At 36.3% G+C, this 7050-nt stretch overlaps 1 long non-coding RNA gene across 1 annotated transcript; it reads left to right on the top strand.

The window, feature by feature from the left end:
- Window positions 1-3370: 3370 nt before the first annotated feature.
- On the top strand, window positions 3371-4425 carry LOC131308310 (uncharacterized). The gene is made up of 2 exons (XR_009194400.1): window positions 3371-3494; window positions 3754-4425. It is a non-coding gene; the product is annotated as an uncharacterized LOC131308310 (long non-coding RNA).
- Window positions 4426-7050: the final 2625 nt, after the last annotated feature.

Genomic DNA, 7050 nt, shown 5'->3' with positions numbered 1-7050 from the left:
CTAAAATGAATTGTGAATCCTTCTCCTTTATGTGAATTCTTCCTTTACTGCTTCTGTTGGGGAGGAGGGGGGGCTGCTGGGCCCACTCCGGTCTCGTTCTGATAATCGGAATCGTTCACTTTATAAAACTTGTCGAGTAGAACAACCATACCAAAAATCAACTTAATTGGATATTGTTAAGTGCCTGATCGGAACCTTTTTATCTTGAAAAGAATGGATCCGAAACACTGGATCAAATCCACTGTAACCCATGGACCGAGAGTTATATGGACTCTGATCAGGCACTTAACGATATCTAATTAATCTGATTTTTAGTATGGTTGTTCTACTTGACTAGCTCTACAAAGTGAACGATTCCGATCATTGGAGCGAGACCAGAGTGGGCCCAGAATTGGGGACAGCACCCCCCCCCGTTCTTTTGGTTTTGAAAAAGAAGCCCAGCAATTTTGGAACAGAGAAAGAGAAGAAAAACTGACGAGCTTTTTCCAAGGCGGTGGAAGGAAAAAAAATACAGTAGAAAAGAAAGCGGGACCCACAAGGAATTAAATTGGATGTCACGTATGTTTTCTGGAGGTTTTCGTGGAAAGAGTTAGCTTGGATTGAAATACAAGTGGGTATTTGAGTTTTTTCATTACTTTTAACGGAATTTCTAACAGTTCTAAACTAGTCTGGAGTACAAGGGGTATGAGTGTTTAAAAATGAAGTGAACGAGGTGTAGTTGAAAATCGGTCAAAGTACAAGGGGTGTATCTAAAATTTACCCAAAAAAAATTATTAAGACTACATTGTGCTTTTAGCCTGAATTACAAAAAAAAATACAAAATCAAAACGTAATTCTGGTTATACTGCTTTATGATTAACACGATCCGATTCAAGAAAAACGATGCCTCGTTGCATTTTTTTGAAGCAAATTAAGTCTTTGAAATTCCGAGTTCGAACGGCATGGGATCGAACTGTCGCCAATAAGGGAAGGATTTCACTTTTCCTCTGTGTTAACTTTGAAAGGGGCTTCTTTTAATCTAAAGACCAACTATTTTTCTTTAGTTTGGTTTATATATATAAATTTCTTTCTGGATTTATAATAATTTTTTATTGCCCCATGGACCATGGTGGGGTGTTGCTCAAGTTCGGAGGATTGTGGGGCTTACCCCGGTACCAACTCTGTGTCCAGCTTTTCACTCAAAATACAAGCTCCAGTTTGCGATTGAAATCATTAACATTTTCACGACGTTACAAAAAAAAAAAGAAGGGACTTTTAAGTCGTTAACCCATGACTAAGATCACAAAACAAAAATTGCACGGAGATGATAAGTCGCAGCTGTCACGCCACTTTTATCGGATTCTCAATTTCCCGTACGGACAATCATATGGTTATGATTTGTGGGAGACAATCTCTGAGACAAAGATATTCAATTGGGCTCGATTTGCCCCCCTTTTTATGCCATGATTATGATTGAATTGGATCACAAATTCATAAGAGGATATAAAAATGCAAGGGAAAATGACAGCAAATGACGTATTTTAATAATTAATACCTGCAAAAGGACATTTTCAGCATTAACATCTTTTCAGAACTATCTCCCTGATCGTTTTGGGCTTTGTCCCTTATATAAATGACTGATTCCAAAAATAAAAAATAAAATCAAAGACAGGACAAGACAAGAAAGTAAATTTCACTCATTTCCCTTTCTCTTAATTTTTTTATAAATTCCCCATTAAACTAGAGGTGTGCATGGAATCGGGTCGGGTTTGAGGCCCGTCCGGCACCTGACTCGATAAGTCGATATAATCGGATTGACCATATTTGGGCCCGAAATCAACCGCATACACTGGTGAACCCGTCCGAAAAACGAATGCAGTTGGCAGGTCAATTTGGTCGGTTTGAGCTTAAACAGGTTGGGCTTTCTTAAATTGGGTGTGTTTTTTTTTAAATCTGAGAATGGGGCTTTTTTTTAACACTTTGACTGGATTTGAATAAGAATTTGTACTTAATTGGGCCAAGCCCAAAATTTAACTTAAGCATTCATTAATAAAACCGTACTCGAATTATTCAACAAGCCTATCAAACCAAATGATTGCTTTCAAAAAATACATTCAGTAGACACAAAACCAACACTTCTAAGATCCATATTCCGTAATATTTTTTTTTGTCAGAAGAAAACGATTCATATTCAATAAAGCCCAGCGACACTTACAAAAGGTTCCATCCAAAATATAATGATAAAAGTTTAGGATCACGATTCGAGAAACAACTAACAAACAACAAAGTACCAAAGTAAGAGGGTCATCTCCTTCGTATAGACATATGCCTCTTGCTCTTTAACACATATTGCATAGCATTATTCAACAAGCCATTTCCACGCTTACAAAAAAAAAAAAAATAATACAACAAGAAGAATCACGAGACATTACTTGCATTTACTGGGGGAAATTTAGGCCAAATGGGTTTTATCCTTCTACTTGTCAGTGGAACAGAAACACAACACAATGGCCTTAACCGTGGCATCCCCCATCATCTTTTTAACCGACTCCCTCTGGGGTGGAACCAAGCTCGCGGTGGTGGGCTTGAACCGCGAGCTTGGTTCGAGCCACTCCCGCCATTGGGTTTGCCACCACCGACTCAGTCGCTCCTCCGCCTTTGGCTCCGACCACTTTCTCTCCTTGCTTTGCCTCCATCTCAGGGCCGGCTCTGGGGTAAACCCCGCAAGCCCGTCGGTTTGGGCAAACCCCGGGCTAGGGCAACCAAAAAAAAAAAAAATTCCATGTATATATATATATATATATATATATATATATATATATATATATATATATATATATATATATATATATATATTGGACCAAAACATAGCATAAAGGATTGTGCTGGTTTGTTGGCTAGTATGGCATACTTAAGGGCCCGATTAGATGCCGTACAAGTTTTGGGTGTATTATTTATGAAGGGGGATAAGATAGTAAGGGGTATTAATTAAGAAGGGATGACCCATATTGATGTGATATTTATAGAGGGGGGATAAAATTATACTTGATTTGGATGAAGGATAAATTGGTGGTATAAGAAAGAGTGTATAATGTAAAAAGCTATCAAATGACTCATTTGCCCTTATGCAGTGTGAAATTAGATTATTCATTATATAATAACAAAATTCAATAAAAATTAATTACTTTTCACAATTTAAGGAATAATAATTTAGTCTACAAATAAAAATAATTAATTTAATATTTATAAATAATAAAAAACTCAATTATATTTAAATCAATTTGTGGTTTATTTAATATGAGATGAAAATGTGCAAATGTTAAGTTGAAATGCACCAAATCATTTTTCCTCTTTCCTTATTCTTCTCCTTTGTTTTTATCGCCAGAGAGAGAGAGAGAGAGAGAGAGAGAGAGAGAAAAGAATGGCAGAAGAGAGAGAGAAAGAAAGAAAGAACGTCAGAAGAGAGAAGAAGAATAAGAAGAAGAAGCTGCTGCTGCTGTTGCTCTCCGATCATGGTGAACATCTCTCTCTCTCTCTCTCTCCCAGATTGGTTGTTGATGTTCATCTTCTTCTTCTTGTTTCTTTTCACTGTTCATCTCTTTGAAATTTAGGGTTTGAAATTCGAAATTGAGGGTTTCTGGTGTTGGAGGTTTGTGGTGGTTCTGATGGTTTGTGTGTGTATTTTTGTGTAGGTGTGGTGGTGATCTCCTCTTCTCTTTCTTCTCTCTCTCTCTTTTTTTTTTAATCCGTCTTCTTCTTCTTCTCTGTTGACAGAGCAAGAGAGCCATTGGGGAGGGGGATAAGGAGGGGTGTTTTGGTCAAAAAACAGGTGTATTAGGTCGGATAAATTATGGAGAGCTCAAGGGGTGGCAATAATTTAACACCTCTCCCGCGGATTGAGTTGTATTCGCTAAGAAGGGGGACTGAACAATATAAGTGAAAATGGGATTGCCAAACCCAGCTAAAACTGTCCATCACCCCTAAACCGGGTGTATTCCACAATACACCAACCCAAAGCTGCATCCAATCGGCCTAGTTTCCTCAAGTGTACGTATGCCCAGGTTCGAGTCCCGTCCGTGTCCAGCATTGATTTTTCTTTTTTCCAGTCTATTCCTTTTAAATCTCTCTCTCTCTCTCTCTCTCTCTCTCTCTCTCTCTCTTCCTTCGTTCACTGCACCCACTATTCTCTCTGCTTTTTATTATATATATTTATGATTTGTTAAGAAGAGAAGGGTCATTTGTTGTTGGTGTACATTTTTTATTTTGGAATATACTTCTTCTACATCAACAATTATGGTGTATTCCACTTACTAAAATAAGTATTTATTTTTTAAATTAAAGGTGATATATTGTGAGAGAATGACATGTCTCATAAAACAGAAAGTAAGTACTTAAAAAATAAGAACCTTAACGGAACGTGGCAAACTCCTCCAAAAAAAAAGAAAAGAAACAACTGCTCGCATTCGCATACTCACATAGTGATGTATGCAAATATGAAAAATATACATGTATATGTATATACTGTATACACAGAACTCGCCAATTTAAAAAACTTCAATAAAAAAATTAACCATTTTTAAAGTCAAGTTTGTATTTTTTCAAGTTGGTCCATAATATTTTTTTTTCAATTTATCATTAAATATAGAACAATGATCAAAATAAGAAAATAAAAAAAATGAAAGTTAAAATAAATAGAAACCCATCATTTTTTTTCTTTGAATCGAATCATGCTAAATCATAAAGTACCATAACCCGAATTCCATTCTAATTTTAATTTTTTGATAGAATTCAAACTAAAAGCACATTGTGACCTTGAATTTTTTGCCTTGTATTTTTTTAAAATTTTTTATGACTTAATAATAAGCGGGCAACCAAGCTTGAAGTTGGGTTTAAACAACCCAAACGTCGGGGCCATCACTGCGGTCCATCTCTTCTTTGATCGGGTTTTTCAGTGGTTAATTGCAACTCCGATACCATCCCCATTCCCCTCTTTATATAGAGGTCTAAGGGGCAAAGCTCAGACTGAGTGCAGCACACCCACACCCTCAACCACAACCACAACCACAACCACACCCCCACCCACAACCACAGCCCCATCCACAAACACCCACACCCTTCCCTTGTACGGTGAAAATAGAACTTTCTGGGTATTTTTCAAACTCACTGAAGTGATCAACACACCCACAGCCTCTTTCCAGTAGGGGTAAAACAGAACTTTGTTAATTACTATTTTTCAAACTCAATTCGGTTATCAAAACGGTTTACTTTGTAGAGTTTATCGGAAATATGATCAGTTACACTAAAAATCATCTTTGACCGGACACCATTTGATGTTATCTTAAAAAATACCAATTAACTTTACACAAAAAGAGAAATGCATTTACCAAAAAAAAAGAGAGAGAAATGCAACACATAGAATTGGAATTCATTTTCTTCAATGTAGTCATGTTCCGAAAACATATCAAACTTTGTATGATCAACAAAATTTTATAAGGACGAATATTTTTGATAAACTTTACAAAGTGAGCACTGTTTCCACCTAGGATTTTCAATTCTCCTTGGAGTAGTGGCAGCGCCACCCTACTACTAATAACCCAACTATTCGCCGTTTTTGACTTTAAGCTGTTTTTGCAGTTTTTCGAAAATATCTGCGATTTTTTGGATGACTACTCTCATAAGAAAATCTTGGAGCTGCCAACATTGCATCAATGAGTTTAATCTGAGAGCTCACCTTTTTCGTAAAGTATTTTTCTCCTTCCACAATGACTGTTTCCATTTCCTTAAATGAGATTTTGTATTGCCCATTTTAAAATCAGGGAGCTTGCTATCCCTTATGGGACAGCATGTGTGTTGACCCATCCGGACCATCCAGGTTCACATTTTTTCCTCCCCTTTGCTTGATTCTTCCCAACCTTGGCATCTTCTCACCGAATTTCACCTCCCCTCCACCCTTTCACCTCTCTTCAAGGTGCCATCAATTTAATTTCTCACCAACATCACCTCTTTTCCACCATAGGTTCTCCTCGCTGGTTGCAGAGGAGGTGAGATTTTGGAAATCGGAGTTCGGCACTTGAAGATGTGGAGTTCGAAGCATGCCAAAGCAAATTTGACACTCAAAGATTGACATTTCCGATAATATTTCGATTCTTGTCTGAGAAAAAATTTCTTTATTAGTTATGTTTATTTTTTCTAGTTATGGATTTTATTGCTGCTTTCATTGTTACTCTAATGTGATCCAGTGATCTTCTAGAGTACCCTACGGGACTTGAGTTTTCTTTCTTTTTTTTAAAAATTATTATGCTCCTATTTACTTATTTATTGTCTGTTGGGTTATTAATTTCTAGCTTTTATTTTATTTTATTTGGATGGTACGGTTGCACTTTTCATGAATGAAATTTATTTTCCATTGATAAAGGAAACAAACTATTTGGCTCGTGTATACTAATTTTAAGGAAAGCTTCCTTTGACTTTAATTAGGTCCATTTGATATGAAAAGGAATTCAATAGGAGTACCACTTCACTTTCCTTTTGTTGACTATCCTTTTCAATTGAACTTTCTCTCACCTATTAATCATACTGGCATTCAACTACAACATAACAAATCCATCATCACTCATCAGTCATAAAAGCAAATTAGAATAAAGACAGTGACAGTCAAAGAGCATCCCAAAAATTTTAGAACAAAAATGTTGGGATACATTGCTCTCGGTTCATAAAACCGCCCATGAAAGAAAATGAATGGTCCAGATTCACGAAGATGTGAATCTTGACCATTCATTTCGTTTCATGGACTGAGAATCATGTATCGTACCTATCCTCAATTTAGAAAGAAATAAAAAAGCTCTCAAATTTAGAGCTATACACTAGTAAGATTCTGAAAAGTAAAATTCCACAGCAATACATAAGGACCTCTTAATTGACTAGAAAAATGGACGATATATATAGCTGTTGATTACTCGAAGCCTATTAATTGTTTTTAAATCATGAATTTACAAGGAGAAAGGTGAAATCTCTCTTTAAAAAAAAAAACGACTTAAATTAAGGTAAATAAATCCCTATCTTTTCCTTCAT

The sequence above is a fragment of the Rhododendron vialii genome, chromosome 11a, assembly GCF_030253575.1.
Source record: "Rhododendron vialii isolate Sample 1 chromosome 11a, ASM3025357v1".
Lineage (NCBI taxonomy): Eukaryota > Viridiplantae > Streptophyta > Magnoliopsida > Ericales > Ericaceae > Rhododendron > Rhododendron vialii.
This window is presented reverse-complemented; position numbering and strand designations above follow the sequence as displayed.